Source organism: Callospermophilus lateralis, chromosome 7, assembly GCF_048772815.1.
Source record: "Callospermophilus lateralis isolate mCalLat2 chromosome 7, mCalLat2.hap1, whole genome shotgun sequence".
Classification (NCBI taxonomy): Eukaryota; Metazoa; Chordata; class Mammalia; order Rodentia; family Sciuridae; genus Callospermophilus; species Callospermophilus lateralis.
This window is the reverse complement of record NC_135311.1, coordinates 106,868,915-106,894,055: the sequence shown is the minus strand read 5'-3', so window position 1 is coordinate 106,894,055 and position 25,141 is coordinate 106,868,915. Positions and strand designations below refer to the sequence as shown.

The 25,141-nt window shown below is 40.7% G+C and overlaps 1 protein-coding gene and 1 pseudogene across 1 annotated transcript in view; one reads left to right on the top strand and one right to left on the bottom strand.

Annotated features, from left to right (window-relative positions):
• The window catches only part of Agbl4 (AGBL carboxypeptidase 4), a 1,194,123-nt gene that overhangs the window by 260,440 nt on the left and 908,542 nt on the right, over positions 1–25,141 (bottom strand). The gene's annotated exons all lie outside the window — the stretch shown is intronic.
• Positions 427–4,919, top strand: LOC143403439 (hsp90 co-chaperone Cdc37 pseudogene; annotated as a pseudogene).

Here is a 25,141-nt window from a genome sequence, read left to right as displayed (position 1 = left end):
TGTAGCTTCCTATTTTTGATGCTACCAAATTCAAATATTCTGGTCTATCCTTGTACATGATCGGATCCTTTCTCTACCTTTCTTGATTTATTTCAAACTCAACTTGGACAACTTGTACCAGTTCTTCCTGCTCTTGAAAATTTGATCTAGTTTTTTTTTTTTAACCTCCCTTAAATTCCATTCTTCTCTGATTTCTGTTCTGATATCTTTGGTTCTTAGTTAATTCTTCATAATTCTTCATAATTCTTCATAATTCTTCCCTCTCCTGACAACTTTGGTTTCTGGTTTAGGTTCAGCCTTCTCCTTGAGAGTTCCTTTGAGGGACTTATATGGTGTTAAGGGAAAATTATATTGTGTCCCACGGGACATTTAGAGTACAGGTGGGATCTGAATTTATAGATTCCTTCTAGAGAGGTTGATACAGCAATGTGCAGAGAAGGTCCATCTGATCATGGCTCACAGGCATTAAAAGAGGAGATGAAAAATAAGGAGTCCTTTGGCAACATCTTACACAGGGATTGGGTAACTGTTGGAGATTACTTGGAAGCCCAGGCAGAAAGGCAAACTCAGAAAGGTCTATTTGGAAGCCAGGGCAGCAAGGTCAAAGAAAATGAAAGGAGACAACCATTTAGGTCAACACAGATAATAAGTGTGAGCCTTTTTGTGTGGACCCTGTGATAGGTGGTGAATTGCCTTTGGGGGCATCAAAAAGGACAGATGTTTCCAGGGGATGAGTAAGAGCAGAATTTGTCCAGTGACAGCTACAAAACTGGAGTCAGAAAACAGGTCTTAAAACAGTAGGAATATGTGCTAGATTAGGAGAAAGAGGGTAAGTATGGTTTTTGAATGAATAGAAATTTCAGTGGTTATGGGTCAGGACGATCCGAAATAGGAAGCACATTAGGACCTTGATCTTAATTTATAATAAAAACTCTGGATCAGATATTCTTATTTTTTTCTCCTTCCTGGGTTATACTGTACTGGAGTGGACAAATTCAATAATTTCTTATTTTATTAATTCATCAAATCTTCCTGTTCTGCCAGGTCCTTGGATAAACACTGGGGAAACAGAGATGAATTAGACACATTTCTGGCCTTTAAAGATTCTTGGGCAGAAACATTCATTCAAGCAAATACAAATGCTGTAAGATGCTATGGAAGTACAAAAGAATCGCCTAACCTAGACTGGAGGCAGAGTGAGGTATGAAGAAGAAAGAATGGATCAGGGAAGGTTTCTAAAAGAAGATAATGTCTGCTTTACATACAGATATGTAAAGAAGAGATAGTGTCAGATTGTTTTAGAGAGACACAGGCAAGCTTGGGAGATGAACTGGCTTGAAAACAAAGTATGAGCAGAACTCAGTAAAGGGAAAATCAAGCTGGTTGTTCTAGAGGTACAGACTAACAAGTGTATGCATCAGGGAGTTCTGGACTCTTGACTGAGGTTTAAGAGAAGAGGGAAAAGATTATAGGCGCCAAGGAGGAGGCTGGCCTCATCTGAAGGAAGCCTGGGCTCAATGATAGAAGCTCTATATGTTATCTTCACCAGATCCACAACCTGACTCCAGAGCTCTCTGCACTAGAGTTTGGGCTCAAAGTTCCACCTATGAATAAGGTTTTGCTTTGCTTCTCATGGGTCAGGCTTTGTGTGTTTACTGCTTTTGAAGCCTCTGTGGGAACGGATCACAAACTGGTCATGGAGCAGAAGCAAGTGAGGTAGATCCCAGCACTAGAGTTACTAGCCTTCCTTGTGTGGAATCTTTTGATCTTTTTCCTCTGGCTTTGATGGGGACATTTTGACAGTTTGATCTTGAAGTCAAGGCTCAGGCTAGGGAGCTGGGGAAACAGAAGGCTTAGGAACTGTATTGTTTCTAGACCATTTGAGCTTCACTAGCTTGGGATAAAAGAAATCTGGTTTTAGTTCAGTTCAGGTCTGTGGCATTCCACACTGGGATTTGGAGCCAAAGTCCTAGCTAATAATGATAACTTACTTCTCCTCTTTTGTGAACATATTTGCCTCAGGGAGCTTCCAGGGAGAATTGGCCGGGATGAGGTTAAATTTAGGTATTTTTTGAGTCCAGACCTCCTGGCACCATTTGCTTGCTAACATGTACATTGAATAATGGCTTGATTTCCCCATCACTGGCTCTGCCTGTCAGCTATTTTGGTTGGGACTCCAGGTGCTATTTTAATGATAATGATAATTTTTGGAACAGCCAGGCAGAGTACTTGACCTCTTATTCAATCTCATTTTTCTCTTTCCTTCTTTCTTCTGCCATTGAACAGAACTGTGAGTTGGAATAATGGGGAGTCAACCAGCGTGGGTAAACTATCAAGATAATGACAATAATGGTCATTTGTAGAGCACTGTGGCACACTAGGGAGAACACTGACAGGAGTCAGATGGAACTAATTTTGAATCTGTGCTTAGATTACCAGCTGAGTGGATTTCAACAAGTCACTTCACTCTCAGTTTCCTCATCTATAAAAAAGGGTCAATAATTCCTTCCAGATAGGACCTTTGAGAGAAGTAAATTTTATTTACTTACTCAAGGGTTGAGTCCATGCTATATCAATTCTTATATCCTTAGAACCTATAGAGCATCTGGCACACAGTCATTGGCCAGTAAATGACAGCGATTAGTAATATTTATTTGAGAAAAAATATATTCTGAACATTCAGCCAGATCAAGAAATAAAAAGAAAAAAAGATCATCTTGTTCTTCACTGTATGGATATAGAAATCAAAGACACAGATGGGTTAAGAGTTCAAGGAAGTTCTAATTACAATGCTAATGTTATTTGCTGTTAATCATCTGCCTGTTGCTATCAACTCGGCTCAGAGTCAGATATGCTTTCTTTCTGAAAGCAAATCCTGGTTTTCTAAAGCATCTTTAATGTAATTAATATATTTCATTACCTTTGTTCTGGCATCAGCTGCTCAAACTAAATAAAACATGGAAAGATTTTATCCACTCATTGAGGAGCTGCAGTGTGTGTGTGTGTGTGTGTGTGTGTGTGTGTGTGTGTATGGGGAGAGGGAGAGAAGATAGAAATGTGGCCAGTTCTGTTGATTTGTGGAATTTGCCCCCTGGGTTACAGATAAATGCTTTTGTTAGGTTAGTAGTGGTTGAGTGATGAGAAGGTTGTGTGTAAATTGGGAGAAGGAGGCAACTTTGAAATAGTTGCACTGTCACTCTTTGGATGGACAGGCAAGATCTGAAGTGTCTTGATCAGATCCAAGACAATCCTTTGTGGCTGAACAGCCAGATTTTCCTCTGTAAAGTCAACCTAAAAAGAAGCCCACAGAGATGCCTATGAAGGGCATTTGTGGGAATGAGATTAGGAATAAATGTCTGTTGTATGAGGTATAATTAGAGGCACAAATAATTTTTAACCAGATGGTCACTCAGGCAAGAAAGTGATCATGCATCTAAAGAAAGGAAGAAAACGTGCCCCCGCTTGCTGGTCCATAACTCTAGTGGATTAGTCCATTTCCCTAGTGGATTATGAGATCTGGTCTCTTCAATCAATAAGCTTGAAAGCTCTGGCACCTGACAACTTTTGCAAGAATCTTGAAGAGGCTTCCTCATGCAAGCATTCTTGCCTGAACAAATATTTGGGTGTCAATTAATCTTAGATTAATTCTGCCCATACAGTGCACACAATATGGTGAAGAAAAAAGATATTATAATACAATAAGGGGATGGAAGCAGAAGGGGCGGGGCTCTGCAGCCCAAATCTCCAGCACTGCTGTGGCCTCTGCTACCAGAGCTAGAGCAGGCTGGGCTGGCTAGACAAGATAGTGGACTACAGTGTGGGGGACCACATCGAAATGTCTGACAATGAGGATGAGAAGCACCCCAGCATTGACTTGACCAGCCTCTTCTGTTAGTGGCACCAAGCCCAGTTGGAACACATGGATCAGTTCCAGAAGGTGAAGGAGGAGCTGGACAGGGGTTGCCATGATTGCAGGCACAGGGTGGCCAAGTGCCAACGGAACCTGAAGGAGCTGGAGGTGGCTGAATGTGACCAGGTGGAGTTGGAGTGACTGCAGACTAAGGCACAGTAACTGCTCAAGGAGGAGCAGAGCTGGGAGCAGAGGCTGGAGGAGAGGCACAAGAAGGAAAAGAGCATGCCCTGGAATGTGGACATGCTCAGCAAAGATGGCTTCAGCAAGAGCATGGTCAAGACCAAGCCTGAGAAGGCAGAGGACGATTTGAAAGAAGTGAGGAAGCAGAAACACAAAACCTTTGTGGCGAAGTACAAGAAACAGATCAAGCACTTTGGAATGCTCTGCCGCTGGGAAGACAGCTAGCAATACCTGTCAGACAATGTCCATTTGGTTTGTGAGCAGACAGCTACTACTTGGTTATCTGGTGCACTGACCTAGAGATGGAGAAAAAGTGTGCACTGATGGAGTAGGTGGCTCACCAGACCATCGTCCTGCAGTTTATCCTGGAGCTAGCCAAGAGTCTGAAGGTGGACCCCCATGCCTGTTTCAGACAGTCATTCACTAAGATTAAGATGGCTGACCGCTAGTATATGGAGGGCTTTAATGAAGAGCTGAAGGGTTTCAAGGAGCGCCTGCGAGGCGGTGCCAAGCTGCTCATTGAGAAGACCATGAAGGATGAGGCAGAAGAGCACAAGCCTGGTGGCCTCGACCTCATAGAGGTCTATGAGTCCTTCCCTGAGGAACTTCAAAAGAGGTTTGAAATGAAGGATGTGCAGATGCTTCAAGATTCCATCAGCAAGATGGTCCCAACTGATGAGAAGTACCACATGCAGTGTTTCATCGACTCTGGCCTCTAGGTCCCCAACTATAAGTCCAGCGAGGCCAAGGATGGGGAGGAGTCAGGCCTGGGGACCATTTGCTGGAAGTTCCTAAGCCGGGTGATAAGAAAGATGTCAGTGCGTGACCCACCCCAAGCAATGTTACCTCTTGCCCACCACCTGCCTGCAGGCCTATATGCTCCCCTTTACAGAAAAAAAAAAAAAAAAACAGATACTATGTCTCCAGCCCCTGGCTTCCTCTACTTTTGCTGGTCCCCATGATCCCAGGGGTCTGCCCTGCCTTCCTCTTTCATTGCCCTGTTCCCCAGTGCTCATCCGAGTCTCTACTTTGAGTCAAGGGCTTCCCTGCCTACAGCATCCCCAAAACTGTCAACATTATGCCAAAGGCCCAGGGGTCTAGGGAGTGGCAGAGGTCACCAGACCTGCCCTCCACTGGGCAGAGGGGTCCCCAGTCAAGGGAGTCTAAGTCTTCTGTTTGGCAAATAGCAATGATCTTCCAAGGATTTCAGATGATGATGATGATGAGGAGGAGGAGGAGGAGGAGGAGGAGTGTGTGTGTGTGTGTGTGTGTGTGTGTGTGTGTGTAATATGATACATGCTATTATGGAGGTTTGTGCAAACCACTGTGAGAGCACAGATGTGCATATGTTTGGGGAAGGAGGGATCAGGGGATGACCTCACAGGGGGTCAGGATACATAGGCATTAAGCAGACCAACAAATGTTATGGAAGTCATTCAAGGCTGAGGGACTAACATGTGAAAAAGCCTGGAAATGAGAACCTGGACTATTCTAGCAGGTGCATGATACTTGAATAGAAGTTGTGGCAATGGGGGAGAAATGAGATTAGAGAGTGTTTGTCCAAGTTTTTATGAGAGCTAGAGACTAGTGGCCCTCTCCCACAGGAAACATTGTTGAATGCTACTAATTCCTGCCCCTAGGGATCCCTAATCACCAGAGTAGTATTCAGTTAAGTTAATGAATCCCCTGTCCACTTGAAAGGGAACTAATTTGACTTGACTGGCCTCTATAATTAAATGAGATTGTGGATGCAAAGAACTTAATATACTCCAGTCACTCCATGGAGTCAAAAGACCCAGTTTATTACCTTACTTTGCCATCTAGGGTATCAGAATGAACTTGGAAAGTGATTCAACTACTCTAAACTTTAGTTTCTTTGTGTCTCAAATAGGTATGATTCTGGAGAAGATTCAAGAAAATAATTTTCTATCATTCCATGTGTAAATTGAGACATGCTGCCTAAGTGAAAGGGTATATTAGTATTAATCCCATGATTCTTTGGACCCCTATTCCATGTATGCAGGTGTCTGGATCAAGTTGGTCCCTTCCTCTGCTAGTGAGCCTGGGTTCTCCCATTAAGCTTTGGTCACAAGAATCTCAGCCTAGTCATATAGGGTGATGGCTCTGTGCTATGCCTACCTATCCAGAGCTAAATCCCACAATAGCTAGAAGGCTGGAAGGCCAGCCTGATGCTGGTTGGACCACAAAAGGAAGAAAGAGCACAGGATGCAGGGCCAACCTCAATCCATGGCCCCTCCTAGTATGTGCTTATATGTATTTGCAAAGGTACGTGAGAGATGCAGATTCCGTGAGTAGAGGCTATATGGTCAGCAGGCAAAAGACTAAGATATCCCTGTCTATTCAGAGCCTTGGTGACTTTTTAAACACCTGAGGGTCTGTAGCCAGACTAGGAACATTCCCAGGATTATGTCAAATTCATATTTGAGTGACAAATTTGGAAAGGCCACCATCCTCTTTCAGAAGTAAATGATTTCACCAGCTCCATCTTCCAGCTGTGCAAATTGGTTAATTACAGAGGCTGTAATTTGCAATCAATATTATCTCCTTGGCATCTACTTCACCGAAGCCAAATATTTATGGCCACATTTGAAAAGGGGCACATTGTCTTAATTAGGAGCCATACATGGAACACTGGGCTAAGTGACTCTCAGGGCGCTGATGTATTTTTGCTTTTTTGGTCTGGAAGATTTGGGGGAGAATACACAGGCAGATGCTAGATCAATGCCCTTATTTTCACAAGATAAAAACAACCACAGGCACCGATCCCAAGAAACAAATCCTAAACACAGAGAAGTGTTTTATGCACAAAGATTCCTGTCATAGAACTTTTTATTATGGTGAAATAATATTCACTTAAATGTTCAACAAAGAAGGAGTGAATAAGTTACCATTTACTTATTTGCTCAATGAAATATTATCCAGTCATTAAAATAATGGCTATAAAATGACATTAATATGGAAAATTCTTATATTGTACCATTAAGAGAAAAATAATAAAAAACATGATTAGATAGGTATTCAACACCTTTAAAATATGCATAAAAGAAGCTCACAAGGAAATATATTAGTTTGATTGGTTTGGTAATGGTGGTAGTCTTTAAGGTAGTATTTTTCCTGTATTTTTCTGTCTGTTTTCTTCCTTCCTTTTTCTCCCTCCCTTCCTTTCTCTTTCTTTCTTCTTTATGATGCTGGGGATTGAACCCCAGGGTTTTGTGTATGCTAGGCAAGTTCTACCACTTAGCTATTCCCCCATCCCTTCCTATTTTTCTCTTGAATAAACATGTATAAATTTTATAATTAAAGAAACATTTTAAAACATAAGCAGGGGAAATATCTGGTTGTACTGAAACTACTAAGTCACTCCAGTCAATCCTGGAGTGAGGAAGGGGGCTTACATTATGGAAATATATTTTCATTTGGTCAGGAGACAAGTGTTAAGGATTTGTCCTATGGAAGGGCTCACTACAGAGTTCTTGTCCTTTTCTTCAAGGTTTCATCAAATATTGGGGAAGGGCAGCTCCCCTGTTGTGGGGAAGAGATCAATACAGAGTGTTAAGGAAGCAGGGGCGAGCTCCTAGACCAATCTGGGCTGTCAGTGAGGACTTCCTGGAGGTGGTAACATTCAAAATAGATTTCCAAAGATAAGAAAGCAGAGAAACAGAAAGCATTATGGAAAAAGAAAACAGGAGGACAAGATAGTTAAGTGTGAAAGAACATGCCATGTTTGGGGAATAACCAGTACTCATTGTAGCTAAAATGCTGGATGTCTAGAGATGAGTGAGAGAAGGAGTCCTTAGACCACATTCTGAAGGGCTTTGAATGCCAGTCTGCAGCAGCCCTTCTCTGTCTGAGAAAGGCTGCAGAAGTTGTTTTTTTTTTTTTTTTTTCCCTGAGGACAATAAAGGAGCCATTGAGCATGTTAAGTAGAGGTAGGAGGTGGTTAGAGCTACGTGCTGAGTCATGGACTCAGGGACAGACTTGGGGGATGGAGTCATTGATAGAGACTGAAGGTAAAGAAGCCAATTTCAGAACTAATGCCGTCATTCTGGTGAAAGATGCACACTGTGAGGTATGGAATGCCAGACTCAACAAAAGTGCCTAGACATGCTTTAGTCCAGTGCCTCCTCCTCCTCCTCCAAGTTCCCAAAGAGAGAGTGCAGTGATTTCTAGAACCTCAAGGTACTTTGAGCTCCTTCCACATTTTTAATGGGCATTAGCCCATCTGCAATGGTCTTTCTGTTCTCTTTCAAGTATTCTCATCTGCCGGTTGTTCTACTTACACTCACACACATCCAGTGACACCCCTAAGAAAGCTGCTGGGAGCTGTGTTCTTGAGTCAAGAGGTTCTTCTACAAAGGACCAAATAGGTCTCCTATTAACTCCACTCTCTAATTACAGTTCTCCCTCACGAAGATCAACCATTCTGCCACCCAGGCACATGATATGTGTTTTTGTGCTGACGGCCCTTTTCAGTCTCCCTAATAACCCACTGAAGTATGCACAATTATGATTCCTACTTGAGGTGCAAAACAAATATAAGAAGCTATGTGGGTTTTCTCTTCCATCCTCGAGTCTTCTGACTCCAGTGGGCTATAGTTCTGTGTAACTTCTGGGCCCCAGGAGCTTCCTTAGAAAACACTCCAATTTAAATTCTGGGGACCTGAACTGAAACCTAGGTTCCCCAGAAAACAATAACTGCTATGGAGTGCAGAGGGACCATAATCTCTTGTGATGATATTATGTATCAACTTGACTGGACTACAGGGTCTCCCAACATTCAGTCAAACGTTATTCTTAGTGTTTCTGTGAAGATGTTTTTGGTTGAATCTAACATGTAAATTGATTAACTGCATAAAGCAGATTGTCGTCAATATTGTGAGTGAGCCTTATCCAATCAGTTGAAGAAGATCTGAATAGAACAAACTGCTGAATAAGAGGAAATTATTTTCTGAATAGGAGAATTCCTCTTGTCTGACTATCTTTGAACTGGGGCATTGATATATTTTTTTTTTTCCTGTTTTCACACTCAAACTGAAACTTTGGGTTTTTCTGATCTTAAGCTGTAATCTTCAGACTGGAACCACAACACTGGCTCTTCTGATTCTCCGGGCTTGGGACTCAGATTAGAACTATAGCCTCAGCATTCCTGGAACCTCAGCTTACCAACTGCAGAACTTGGACTTGTCAGTCTCCATAATTGCTAACGACAGTTCTTTATCAAAAATATGTTTGCGCGCACACACACACACACACACACACACACACATCCTATTGGTTCTTTTCTCTAGAGAAGGCTAACTAACATGCCTTCCTTATTCTTATACCTAGGCTTCTCAGAATACAGCCTGTAACCATATTCTCCTTTTCCCATATTGTCTCATTGGAACCAGAGATGACATAATATGACAGATCTGGGATACAAATTTAGGTGTGGTGGTCCCAGCTCAGGGGCTATTCACCACACCATAGCACATCAGGAACATCTGAGAGGAAAGACTTCCCTTATTGCCTGTTCCATCTCTTCTGACATTGGACCTTCCCAGATTCTCGAGGGGCAAAGGCTTGGTTTCTGAATATATCTAACTATTCATTGCATGGTTATTCATTAATAAAACAAAGATTTTCTTCTTTTTATTAATGTATTTTTCAGTAGGCACAGTCAGGAACCAAGCCCTAAGAAGCAATTTTGTTTTCCCATCACCATCTATCACCTCTGGTTTCCTGTGTTATGCCTAATGCTGCTCAGTGGGCTGGAACATGGTGCCAAATAATTAACCAACAACCCCTGCTAGGTTAGCCAACCCTACCTGGAGATGAGCACACATGCCAAGGTTTAATAGACTCCAGCCCCAGGGCAAGGGTGAGCAGGGGCAATCTGAGGATTCTGGTGGTTCCAAGGTGCAGGTCCCTTATTACCTTCCGGGATTCTCTCCTCCTCTCCCAAGTCCTCTGCTTTGATTGTACCTCTCCTTTCTTGTCTAACAAATTCCTACTTTTCCTTCAAAACCCAGTTCCAATGCCTTCTGCTCTAGGCAGAGCTTCCTGCTCTCTCCCTGGTACTCACAAAACACCTGCACACTTTTCAACCTGAACATGACCATTGTCTTGTGTTTCTTCACTTTTCTTTGACTCCCTTTGGATTTTTTCCAGGTCAAGAATGAAATCTGATACTTCTATTTCTCAGTGATCAACACAAACCACTGAATATAACAGGCATTGAAGCATGTAAAATGCATGAATGAATAACTGAATGAGTGAACAAGTCATTAATAATTTTGATTTTATTTTTATTTCATCTCTGAATCAAGACACCATTGTTAGGTCTTAGTTTTAGCACCCGTAGAATGGATATATCTGCTAATCAGAATTGTTACTAGAAATATATGAGAGAAAGAGGATGGTGGAACAGAATGGCTGTGATTGTGGTATGAGTATAAGAGAAAGAGAAAAAGAAAAAGAGAGAGACCGAGACAGTCATCAGTGTAGTTAGTTACCTTCTCCCAAGATGTGTAGCAAGAGTGAGGCAAGAGCCATATGTTTCTTTGAGTTCTTATCCTCCCCTCCCTTCCTTCCTTCTTCCTGCCCTCTTATTTTCACTAAAGTATTTTAAGGATTTTTAGATTTTCACACCTAATATATGCTATGTACTGAGGATACAATGAAAGGAAAGCCACACCCATACTTTTATGGAGCTTTTATGGAGCTCACAATGGGGGAGTCAGTATAAGATGACAATCACAATCCATGCCAAAAGCTTGGGGTCCGGGAAATATGGGAGCTGAGTGAGCATGGAGGAAGAAAAGCTGCCACAGTCCATGTGGTCAGAGCAGACTTCTTTCATGAAGACTTAATTTCCTCTAGATAGGAGTCAGTTAACTAAAGACTGTTCTAAGCATAGAAATAGATATGTTGGGAAGAGTAAAGATGAGAGAGAATGGAGAATATTTACCAGTTGACTGCAGAGCACTGGGGCGAGGGGAGCAGATGGTGGTTGGGTAAATGTTAAAACACAAGGCTGGAGGGGTAAACAGGGCTCTATTAGCCATCAGAAGGTGTTAGCTTTACACTCAGGGTGCTGGGGGAGGAGGATACCTGGAGGAGTAACATGCCCAGATTTGCTTCCCACAGGATCAAAATAGGAACCCAACGAAAGATAAAGGGCTCTGGTCTTGCCATCCTTGGGATAAAAGCAAATGTCCAGAAAGGCCTGGGGTTGAGACGACCTAGAGGTGGGCCAGGTTACTATCCTCAAAGCTGAGGGGCTGCTAGGGGAATAGAAGAATAAGTGATCCAGGGAGCATTGCAGGATCGGTGCGTGACCCTAGCTGTCCTGGTCTCTCAGCTCTGTCATCCACTACCTGTGTAAACACGGCAAGCACTTAACCTCACTGAGCCTCAGTTTCTCCCTTGTTGAAATCTGAACTGTGAGACTGACTTCAACATGTTGCTGTAGGGATTTATGTGAACCTGTATATCACGTGCCCTGCACATGTTTGGCACCTGGGAGATGCTCATGTTAGGCCCCTTAGGACTCTGAACATGAATTCTGAGTTGGAGTGAGAAGCATGTTGGCAGGAGGAGCAAGGAGGGAGGAGGGAAACAAGAATAATTTCAGCTTTGAACACAAACACAATTCCGTTCATTTCCTATTTTGGGAATTGCTGCGGAGGCCAGGAGGAAAGGAAGGATTCCCATTTTAGCGCAACCCGCCTTCTCACTGAGACTGTGACTTCCAATAGTCCAACCAGCTTCTTCAATCAACTTTTGAGAAGATTCAGTCCTTGGACTGGACTGAGGAGAATCAGGGTTTTACTTCAAAGGTCAACTTAAATGTATTGCCTCAGAAAAGTCCTCCCTGATCTGCAGCCTACCTAGGAACTTGGGATACGTATCTCAATTGCACTACTTATTTTTTCTTTACCCTAACTGTAGTTTGTTGTTCTATATTTGTGTGCTTGTTTAATGTTTTCTCCCTCCACATTAAGGCAGAGGTATTTTATGATGTTCCCTATTGCATCCCCAAAGTTTAGAGTAGTGCTTGACACAGAGTAGGAACTTTATTCACTGACTAACTTAATATATGAGTGCATGAGTAATTAATAAGTAGGAACTGGAGGGGAAGGGAATTTTCAGCAGAAGAAATTGCATGAGCAAAGGCACAGATGCAGCAAAATGCAGCATCTCTATGAGAATTAAGGAAAAAGTTCAGTACATGTAAGAAATAAAGATGGAATGATCTTTTGGGGGCAATCTGTGCAGGTCCCTCATTGTGGACAGGTCCCTGCTGTGGACACTGAAATTGACACTGAAGAGGCTTAAAGCATGAATGTCCCTGTGCTAGAAGACTTATAAGGGGAAAAATGGAGAGGCATCCTTCCTGCTTCTACTCTCAGTGGCTTGTCCCTTTGCCTATTCAGGACCTTCATTTTAGATCTCAGAGTCCTTCTTCCTTTTCCAATCACTGCCCACATTCAACCTGACTGAGACGTTCTCTTATGAAACATTGTTTTACTGGGTTTAATCCCCCAAATTCAAGGAACAACTCCTTTATTAAAATTCCCATTCATTACTTACACAACCCTTCTCTCCACAATCAAAACCTTGGTTGCTTCAGAGAATCAGAGTTCCAGGCCAGGCAGGAACCTTGGCCACTACCATATGCCTCAGTCTCTCCTCTATAAAACAGGTTTGATGATGATTTATCTGTCCTCTTAGGGTTGGTAGAAGAATTGAACAAGATAAAGAATGTGATGGAGTTGCTGAATTATTTGGCACTGCCAAGGCCATGTACCATGAAGTATTGAAGCTGGTGCTCTGGGCCAAATCATTGGCATATATTAACAAAACATATATCTGAATTCCAGTCCTACTCTACCATCCCAATGTTCTGTATCTCAAATCAACCAAAAGCAGGCTGACAGTAGGAGAGATAAGTGTCATTCAGTGAGACTTCAGAGTCTAGAAATCAGATGAACTGGATCAGAAATTTCTAGAAAGTAACCTCCTGGCTCAATAAAGATGATATCAAGCAGGATGAGACTAGAAACTTGGTGTAATAAACCTCTCTAGATAGTAGACTGAGTAAAGGCCTAGAGAGGAGAAAAATAATTTACAACTCAAGCTTTGTCAAGTTCCTCTAAATTAAGTGTTGCCATGACTTACTGCCACGCTTGCTGTTGAAGCCCAATCTTCTGAACCTAAAAGGCTCTGCAAATGCTGAGACTTTCTGACCAAAGGAGGCCCTCAAGGAGTTGGTTCCAATGTCCTCTGACCTTCATCTTCTTCTGTATCACTGCATGCTCTCTTTTATCCCCAAACTCCAGAGTATAGACATACTGCACTATTTTCCAGTCCCAAATACATTCTTGAACCCCCATGCTGTTCTCACTGCCTTAATGTTATTTCCTCCTTTTCTACAGAGTTTTGCCTGTCCTAGAAAAGCCTGGTCAACTGCCATATTTTCTCTGAAATTTGACTTGATTCCTTAAGGCAAAATGAATATCTATTCTCCTATTGCCTCCACAAATTTTTACTGCACTGTACTTTTATTCAGTAAAAAGCCCATTGTATTCAAATTTCAGTTGATTGTGTCTATATCTTCTCTCCCAATGTGTTGTCTTTGTATCACTATTGTCTGGCATGGGTCTTGATACAGCTAAAGTATGTAGTAAATGCATGTTGAAAAAAATGAAAGAGGGTAAAGAGAGAATTAATTTTTATTGTTCATCCAATGGTATGCCAAGCACTTTGTAGATATTGACTCATATAATCCCCAGCTTTGGAGGTCATGGGCCTTTAAACACAGTCAGCATCCTCTGCTTATGCCACAGGAAAGCCCTAGAAGCCCACTGAGGTGAAAGCTCTAGTCTTGTGCCTTAATACTGTTTACCACCCTTGCTCTACTCTCATCTTGCTGGTGCTTTCATGTATGGCTTCGTTTCCTCACTCTTCATAACTTCACCACACAGTTATCAACTTCACTCAAAGCAAAAGTAATTTGAGTAGTCACTCTATGCAGATTTATAGTTCTGCACGTTTTCTTGTTGGGAAGCCCTTTTAGGTGTGATTGCAGACAAAATGTACTTTAGCTGAACAGAAACTTAACAGCTGGGAAATTTTTCATAGACTAAGGGAGATAAGCCCTTAGTTGTTACAGGTATCCACATTTACAATGGGGCCACAAAAGTGCAAAGAGGTGGGGGCTTAGCAGGGAGATGGTGTTGTTAGTAAATGTTGAAGGTGGGATTCAAAGGAAGAATGGCCATCTCATGCCAAAACATTAGACAGTAGAAGATAGAAGCCAGCATATCTCCCAACTACCATGGTGGTGTATCTCTCAGGGGCTGAGCCTCCTCCATGATGCTAGCTCCTGCCACTGCCACACAGGTTGCCATGGTTCCAGCTTTTGTCAGGTAGTACCAGCTCTTGGGTTCCAGTACCATCTGTTCTTTCTTTGACCTCAAGCTTAGAGTGGAAGTATCTTACTGCTGTTGCTAACCTCTGAGTTGGTTCACAATTCCTGGTTTGACTTCTCAACTGGCATCAACTATCCCTGCATTGAATCCTCTTTGTCTTAAATATTTGGAGCCTTTTTTCCCTTGCTTAGTTTTATGCTGATGAATATACCCAAATTTAGATTAAAATATGAAAGAGGTACATAATAATAACTCATAATGAACCAAAAGTATTTACTATGTAATAGTAATGGTTGCTCACAATAGGTTGTACCATAGGTATTTCTAAGCTACTAGTTACAATTTACTACTTGGCTCTAATTATAACTCCACTCCTTTCTTTTCCTCTCATTTGAATTGTAGAAAAATAAGAATGACATTATCTTAAGAGTAACCTTAAATCTGCTTTATCTAATATAAAAAAGTAAACCATTTGAAAATTTTAGTATTTTCACTGTTAGTAGCGGCTCTGTGTGTGTGTGTGTGTGTGTGTGTGTGTGTGTGTGTGTGAGAGAGAGAGAGAGAGAGAGAGAGAGAGAGAGAGAGAGAGCGCTTACAACTACTGCTCTTTGCTATGAAGCCTTCCAAAAAAGGGGGAATTGATGGTTAGAAGAGCTCTTTAGTTTAGTTTTGTTGATTAGAGTCTGGAGCCAGATGAGCCCGGGGACAGTTTCACATCTCTCTTTTTGAGCATTTGGACCTGCCAGTCATAATCATCATTATTATTATCATCCTCATCCTCAGAAACAGTCATGAACATTTGCTATGGACTGGGCAGGAATCATGTGTTAAAGTTGACATATAAATTCGGCAAGCCATCATAACTACTTTATGGCAAAACTGAATCACAGAGAAATTAAAGAATCTGCCTAAGGTCACATGGATAATAAGTTAGGGGGCAATGATGAGATATGAGCCTGGTCAGTCTGGCTCTAGACTTTGAGTTTATGCTGTTAGGCTCAGTGCTTTAACACCCTCCTACAAAGCAGACGTGTCTTATTGGTGGCCCAGTAGTACTCTCATTCAGTGTGCCATGACTTTTTTCCCCTCTCCTCTCATACTCCTTTCCAAGAGCATCACATTTTTTTTCTTACTCTTGGGACAGGGATATGCACATTCCATAATTATTCCATTGGAAAATTACAAGTTCTAGGGTGAGGAAGGGGATCAAAAAGATTATGTCTCATCTAATTTCTCTTTACCCTTGAATATTACCAGTCAAAGAGAGGCTAGAACATCCCTCAGGGAGAGTCTGAGAAACAGAAAATAAGGCATTTGGAAGGATTTGTCTTTCCAGGAGTTAAATCACTTTAGAATGGAAAGCAGAAGAAAAAAATAAACACCCACAAAAATGATTTTCTGCTTTTTTTTAAACTTAAAATTATGGAAATTGTTTCTGACAGCAAATTGCTCCTAATTAATTTCTTGGCTCTGCTGGGAAAATGTACTGTTCCGTTGATTTCTAAATTCCACCAGCTTAATTATCAAAAGACATTTTTCCCCTAAAACTATTAACATGTGGGTTTGCAGTTGGGGGTTTGTCAGCATAATGCACAGGAAAAAAGGAAAGTGGGGGAGGCAGGGTTTGGTTGGGCAGTCGGAGGCCTAAAGCCCCAATTCTAAGCTAGGTACCCACATTCCAAAGTCCAAGAGAAGATAGCATTCACAGGAATGTAGACAGAATCCCAATGCAGAGAATGCCTGAGTATGCAGATGGGAGAGCTGGGTTCAAATTCCATCCACTTCCATCCAAATTCCATTCCATCTTTTCTGAACCTCAACCATTTTTGTACAATGGAGCTAGTAATGTTAATTAACTTTTGTGGAGCTTTTGCAACATGCCATGCACGCAGTATCCTGCTTCTATGAGCATGAATGTTATTTTTTTCCACTGCCCTCTGCAGTGGGTATTGCAGCTCTCTCCATTTTGTAGATGAGAAACACAAGTTCAGAGGGGCCTTGCAAACTGCCCAAGGGTACACACGTAATAAACAGAGAGAACAGAAAAGAATCAGGTAGCCAGGCTAAATGTGAAAGAAAAGTTGCCTAGCTTACTCCCTAACTATTGGTCAACCTGTCTGTTTTTCTCATTAGACTGAGAAATTCTTGAGGTCAAAAGATCATTTCTCCTGATTTTGCATAAATATATTGTAGTTAATGCTAACTAAATGAATGAACAAATAATATAGATACTCAAATATAAGTAGAACTTAAATCTAAATCAGTTAATGTGGTAAAATTCAAATAAAAGATATTCAATTTTGTTCAGCAGATGTTACTTAAATATCTACTGTACACCAGTTGCTAATCAGTGAATAATCTTGGGTATCTAGAAATTTTGCTTTTGGGAATCCATCCTAAGAAATGAATTGGACAATTATGTCGAGATAGAAATGAACAGGGCTATTCTTCACAGCATTCGTTCATTCATGTACTCACCCATCCAACACATATTTGCTGAGGACTTCCTATGTACCAAGTGTTGTCTGACCCGCTACCATTGAAAATGACAAAGTCTTTGCTCCCATGTAACTCACAATCTTGTGAGGAAAACCAACAGATCCAAATAGATTTAGAATGTCAGGTACAGATAAGAGCTTTGAAGAAAAATAAAGCATAGTAGGGTGAGGGAATGGAATATGAAAGGAGCTGAATTTTTGGTGTGGAGTTCAGCAAGCCTCTAAAGAGAAGTCACTGGAGGAGAGTTCTTAATAACATAAGGGTATGAATTCTCTGAGCATCTTAGAAGGTTACTGTAGAAAGAAGTGTAGTTTATAAGCTAGTTTTCTTTGTAACCTTAGGCAAATCACCTCAGCTGTCTGGCCTCCGGGGCTGGTACAGAGCTGGGCCCTTCTACTCTCTCTGCCCATCTGTGTTCCAGGAGCTCTTTCTACATGCCACGCAGTATCCTGCTTCTATGTGCATGAATGTTATTTCTGGGCCCACAGGGGCCCAGAAGAGGGATGAACTATATCTGAGAGAGCCTCTTGTTACCAAAACATTTTGCAAAAATCCCAAGTGCTACCCAGATGTAGGTTAGTTAATCCTACACATCTGCTAAAGCCAAGCTCAACCATGACTTCCTCTGAAGCCTTTCCTTACTTTGTGAGTCCCCCTCCTATACTTTTTATGTACCTCTGATGCAACATTTAGTTTTTTGTAGGACCTGATTTTTTTTTTGACTTCTTGAAGAAAGGGCAATGTTTTTTTCTTTTTTAAAATATATTTTTAGTTTTTGATGGACCTTTATTTAATTAATTTATTTATATGTGGTGCTGAGAATCAAAGCCAGTGCCTCACACATGCGAGGCAAGCACTCTACCACTGAGCTACAATCCCAGCCCATAACCTCTGTTTCTGAATCATAGCCCTAACTCTGCCTGGCATCTAGCAGTGCTTAATATGGGATAGGTGAATTGAATTGAAAAGGCATTTGAGGATTGAGCAAGATTTTGATAGGAGTTGGGTGAGGCTTTTAGTTACATTCAAACCTATCCTCTCAGACATAATAGGCACAAAATAAAAACTCACTGAATGAATAAAGCCATGTTGTGAAAAGCAATTTATTCCTTCTGAGTGAGGATTACCCCATTTCTGCAAGGAAATCCTTGTTTGACAGTAATCAGACCTGGCAACCTAAGGCTGCAGAGTGAGGACACGTGAAGAGATGTGAGAAAGTTTCATCTTTGCTATAGATCTACTTAAGCAGACAATGTGTTAGGATAGAACACTGAATCATTATCCCAGTTGATCCTCAGAACAACCCTAAGGGTAGTTATTATTATCCACATTTTATAAATGAAGAAAAACGTGTCAGAGAGATGAAGGCATTGCCTTCATATACAAAGTAGAGGGGGAGTAGTAGGAACAAGAGTTCTGGAGTGTCTGGTACTAACATCCTTACTCCCCAGAGCTCTTTGTATGGCAAGTGGCTAGGCAGAGGCTGGAAGAGAGGCAGGTTTTGTTTCCTGGAGCTGCATCAGTTCTTATGCACTTATATGAAAAGACGGTTGTTGTTTTCAGAAGGCACTCATAGACCATAGTCACACAGGTAAACATGAACTTCAGCAAGCTGGTGGATCTGCAGTGTGGGTACTGCACCACCTAGACTCCTTTTCAGGAAAGAACACAGCTCGCCCAGGTCACTGTGTTTGTTCTGCTCTGATAGCACCACTCACTTCCCCCTCATATTGTTGCCACCATGTTTCACCTATTAGATTGTGAGCACTTAAGGTCCAGGGCTGGGTATTCCTGACTCTCCTGTGTCTAGCACAGAGCCTGACACACACACACACACAAAATGTCAAATTATTGCAAATAAAAAAAAAGAGAGAGTGAGAGGGTTAACTTCATGTGTGAACTTGTCTAGGGTATGGTGTGCCCAAATATCTGTTAACATTATTTTGGTGTATGTCTGTGACGGTGTTTGGATAAGATTAGGCTATGAATTAGTTAACTGAGTAAAGCAGATTGCCCTCCCCAGCATCAGTGAGCACCATCTAATCTGCTGAGGGCTTAAACAGGATAAAAACACAGATGAAGAGAGAACTTTCTCTCTGTTGGCTTGATTGCTTAAACTGAAACATGGGTCTTCTCCTGCCCTAGACTGGAGCTTACATTCTTGTCTGTCCTGATTCTCAAGTCTTTCAGATTCAAACTGGAGCTACATCACTGCAGATTCATCTCTGGGTCTCCAGTTTGTCAACTGCATATCCTGAAACTTTTCTGCCTCCACAATCATGTGAGCCAATTCATTGTAATAAAAGTATATATGCCTCATATTGGTTCTGTTTCTCTAAAGAACCCTAACAAGTACAGATATTTTTGGTATGAAGAAGTGGGATGATACTGTAACAAATACCTAAAAATGTAGAAGTGGCCTTGGGTAGTGGGTAGAAGCTGCAAGTGTTTTGAGGTTCATGTTAAAAATATGAACATTAAAGGTGATTCTGATGAGGTCTTATGTGGAAATGAGAATCATGCTTATTGGAACTTGGAGAAAAGGCAATCCTTGTTACAAAGTTGCAAGAAATTTGGCTGAACTGTATTCTAGTGTCTTAGGAAGGTAGAATTTGCAAGTAACAAAACCAGATATTTAGTTGAGGAGATTTCTAAGCAGAGTGTTCAAGAAGCAACTTGGTTCCTCCTCCTGCTTATAATAAAATTCAAGAAGAGAGAGATGAATTTGGGGAGGAATAGTTAAACAAAAATGAATTAGAAAATAAAGATTTGGAAATACTTACCTGACCATATGGCAAAAACAACAAAGTGTGTTCACAATACAACAAAACGGATGTAGCTGGACAATCACTTGATAAAGGGATCATGAGTATAACTCATGAACTTAATTAGCCATCTCAACAGAACCGAGGGAAAAAGATGGTATTATGCCAACAGAAACACTGCCAGCTGTGACTAAATGAGACTGAGAAAGTGGGACAGAATAAAGGATGGTTGCTGGACTTCTTTGAATCTACAAGACAGAAACATAGAGCTATTCAGTTACAAATGTGTAGCATTCTTCAAGAAAAGAGAAGAATAACACAGAAGGTGATTCAGAGACCATCAGGGCTGCCGCTCCTACACAGGATCATGAAACAGGGATAGGTGGGATAGGTTCTCTTGTTTTGGCAGGTTGAGGATGCACCTGTACAGCACCTCAGGGTACTGCTTTTGCAGCAAATTGGAAAGGGGATGTTCCTTGTGGAGCCAAAGGGGTAGGCAAACCCACTGATCTGTGAGGGTGATGTTACCACCACAGTGGGCCTAGAGGTCAGGGCATAGGACCAAAGAGAATTATTCTCAAGCCTTAATATCTAATGAAGTTTGCCTCTGCAGGTTTTGGACTTGATCAGGACACATCACCCCTTTTTTCTTCCTTCCAGCTTCCCTCTTTTGGAATTACAATGTCCATCCTATGCCTGCTGCACTGTTGTAATTTGTAAGAGATATAACTTGTCTGGTTTTATAGGTTCACAGTTGGAGAGGAGTTTTGCCTCAGAATAAATGGTAATCTTGGGTCTCACACATGTGATCTAGATGATATTTAGATGTGACTTTGTATTTTAGACATTAGAGTTGATGCTAGAATGAGTTAAGACATTTGGACTTGTGGAATTAAATGAATATATTTTTCATGAGAGAAGAATATGGGGGGCCAGAGGTGGAATGTTGTTGACTGAATATTTGTGTCCCTATAAAATGTTAAAGCCCTAGACCTTAATGTGATACTATTTGCAGGTAGGGTCCTTGGAAGATAATTAAGTTTTGATGAAGTTATGAGAGTGGGACTAACATGAAGGGATTAGCATTTTTATAATAATAAGAAGAGAAACTAGAGACCTTTTTCTCCACCATGGGAAGACATAGCAAGAAGGCTTGCCATGTGCAAGCCAGGAAAAGGTTTTTCACCAGGAACTAAATCTGCTGGCACACTGATCTTGGACTTCCTAGTCTCTACAACTGTAGAAATAATTTTCTTTAAAGCCACCCACTCTATGGTGTTTTGTTATAGTAGCCTGAGCAGACAAAGACAGACTTGGGAAATGTCTTCATTTCAAACTTCAAAGAGAAGTTTGATTTGAGAATGAAATGCTCTTAAGTTTGTCATCCTTGAACAGTAATTTCACAAAACTCCTGATTCCTCACTTGATGAGAGCTATTGCATATTCTAAATAATCAAAAATAAAATACAATCTAAGTAAAATTATTGACTTGCTGTTTATAGACACAGCTTTGAAGCTCTGGAACTTTTCTATCAAAATAGTATATTAAGTTCCTCCAATAAAAAAAAAATGGGAGCTAACTCAGATCCAGGAAGAGGAAATAATAGTCCAAAAATCTGCAACTAGAAGGAAAACATAGGTCCAAGTAATTAGAAGAGGCCATTATGGAAAAAAGAATATTGGGGCAGAGGAGGGATATGAGACAGACCTGAAGTCATTATCCCAAAAATCTTGGAAAGTCAATGAAAAATTTCAGGCTAGTAGGGATTGAAAAAGTGGGGTGTAGAAATGATTCTATGTGCTGTTTGACAAGTGTGTCCAAGTATAACAATTACAGAAGCTATTTTCATGTTTAAGATGAAAGAGGATGGCACTTTGGAGCAGGATGGTGGTAGTGGAGATAGAGAAGAATGGCTGGGTTTAGAGATCTTTAGGTTAAAGCACCAGAAGGAGAAGGGTTGAAGGACAAGCAACCAGATTCCTGTGCTGGTCCAGTGGCAAGTTTCTCCATAACCTTTTACCAGTACTATCCTGGGACCTTGGAATCCTTATCTATCAGGAAAGCCCCCACAGCTTCTCCAAAAACTGTAGGAATCTGCAAGCCAAAGAAATTAGGTAATCTTCTAAAGATCTTCCAGTGCTGACATTCTGTGGTTCAATAATTCTGTGATCCTAATCTTTATTCCCTCTCTCTCTCAAATGCCTAAAACTATCTTTTCTAAAAACATACTTGCTAGAATGATACTTATGCCTGTAGCTTGATGATAAATAGTTGTGACACTTTGAATCAGGGCTATGAACTAGACATTGCCAGGTGTCTACTGCACAAAAGAAAAGAAAAAGAATCTCTCAAAGTTTTCCCCAGAGAACAAAAAAAAAAACCAATAACGAAAAATCAGTGTCAGATGGTAAAATGCCTTGGATGATGATAATGATGATGATACTCATAATAATTCCTTAACTGCATTTAGTGTCTTAACATGCCTTGTCTCATTTGACACAACAACTTTGTGAGGTATGTCAGTTCATAGAAATGAGGAGAATTAGCCTGGAAGAGAACTGTCAGTGCTTAAATAGTCTTAAATATTCATCTATTTGGTAACTATTTATAAAATTCCTATTATGTTCCAGGTTGTAGGGGCCAGTACAAGTGTCATAGACAAGGACTCTGTTCTCTTTGGGGTAAAGAGATAATAAAATACATAATAATAAAAGGAGATAATAATATGTAGTATGTAATATCATGTAATAATATAACATGTAATTAGGTATAATAAAATAATAATTATGTGTAAATTCCAATGAATAGGAAGGTGGGTTAGCAAATAAATAGGGAAGGCAATTTTCAATGGAACAGAAAAAAATACCTGGAGAGGTAGCATTATAGACAAAAAAGAACAGAAACTGGATATCAATTATGGGAAAGGGCTTGACTTATCTGAGGAACAAAATAAAGACCAATGTGGTTGAAGCATAGTAAGTGAGACAGAGAGTGGTATGGGAAGAAGTGGGAGAAGCATAAGGACCAAAGCCAAAAGGTTCTGTGGACCATGGTAAGATGCATGGACTGTAAGTGATGGGAAGCCATTAAAGGGTTTTAATCAAGAAGGTGATACAATTTGATTTTGGTTCTGAAAAGCTCCCTCAGGCTGATGTGTGGATAGTATATAGTGGGGTAGGAAGAGTTAAAACTGGGAGGCTATTATAGTAGTTCATGCAGGAGTGGGGTTGGTGGCCTAGAGGAGAAATACGGCACTAAGGATGAAAAGCTTGGGAAGTCAAATAGATAGGAGTTGGTGATGAAAGTGGATGTAAGTTAACATTCATATAAGCTATCTGGCACAGTGTAGGAGCTTAAAAATGAATCCATACATGTCTACCTATCAAAAGCTTTCTCTTGTTCAACATCATTAGACACTAGGGAAATGCAAACAAAAACCACAAAAGAAGACACCACTATAGACCTATTAGATTGGCAAAAATTTTAAAAACATAGATAATTCCAAGTACTAGCAAGGATTCAGAGCATCCAGAGTCCTTATACATGCTGATGGGAATACAAACTGGTACAATTCCTTAAAAGGTTAAACAAAGTTATCAGAAGACCCAGAAATACTACTGCTGGGTTTTTATGCTTGAGAAAAGAAAACTTATGTTCACACAAATACCTGTACAAGAATGTTCATAGCAGTTTATTCATATTTGCCTAAATGGGAAAAAACCCAAATGGCCTTCAGTGGTGAATCTGTAGCACATTTTTACAAATTAAAAAGACTGAGAAATTAAAAGGAATGAGCTATTGATACACATAACTTAGATGAATCTCAAAAGCACTAAGCTAAGCAAATTACATCATTTTCAAAAAGTTACACATTGTGTGATTCATTTTATGACATTCTTGAAAAGACATAAACTATAGTGCCTGCTAGGGGGTATGGGTAAGGATGTGACTATGAAGTGTTGGCCCAAGGGACTCCTAGGAATGAGGAAACTATTCTGTATCCTGACTGTGGTAGTGATTTCACAAATATATATCTGTGTTAAAATTCACAGAGCTGTGTGTAAAAATGCCAAATGAACTGTGTTTTAATCTAAAAAATAACATTAAAACAAACACTTTTCTATACTGACATTAACATCTAGTACCCGAAGCCCCCCAATTTTTTAAGGTATCTTTTTAACATAAGGGTAGTGTCCTGGGTATTTAAGCTACCTCTTACTAAAAAATGCAAAATGGGAGAGAGAGCAGGTTGTAACACTATGGGAGTGCATGGAAGGCTGGCTTGTCTAGAAGTTTCTAAAGCTAAAGCAGTTATTTCGTTTCAATTCAATCCTGAACTTTTAAAAGGGAAATAGCCCCCCCTCCCCACAACACTTTTAAAGCTTTGCTAATAAAACTGTCCTTGCACTGAGCCAGCAATAAATCTACAGAACACTATGGTAATACCCATGGAGAAGGCAAAAGGGGCCTCCATAAACCATGCGATTTGAACTACTACAGATGTTGCAGTTGGAATTTATGGGTTTCGACGGATCCTTATCTCTTCTTGCCAGTTTCTGCACATTGAATCATGCACTAGCAGAGTCTATTTTAAGAGTCATCATTTTTTCTTTAAATATTAAAAAAAATCTGTGGCAATTAATTTTTTCTATACTGTTCCATCATGACAAATAAATGTGAAATGCATATTTACAGAGCACATGTAATTGCATTTGGGCACATGCAAATGACATGCAAATCTTACATTCTAAATGAGTTTGTTTATCATTCCTGAATTCTAATCCAAGGGCCTTACTTTTTAAATTCAGTTTACATTCTGACATGTATACAAATGAGTTTGACTCTGGAAAATAACTTAATAAACTCAGGGTTAGCTATGCAATTAGAGGAGGCATCTGGGAGCTATAAAATCTGGGAAGCAACATTTACATCTTTCTCTGCATTCAAGGTTTCAATTTCCTAGCTTAAACCCTCTCTTCACCAGCCTGCACTGCCTCGCCCTACCACCCCATTCCCATCATTTTTGGCAACCCTATCATTTGAAATGGCTTCCGTTTAAATCCCCCACCCCAGAGGTGGATGAGTGCATTTCGCTGAAGATGACCTCACTGGGTCATTGTCCTCAGTGCAACACTTTTAAAATCTAAGAGTGATAAATGAAATGAAAACTAACAGAATTAACATCGATCAGTACTTTCCATTCCAGTTTCTTATTATTATGGCTGGTCCAGTTCTCCCTGGGTACTAAAGTCTTCCCATGGATTATTGACCCTCTAAAGAAAGCTATGAGCAGTCACAAATCTGATTTGTCAAAGGACATAGAGAGAGAGAGGAGAAAATGAGATCA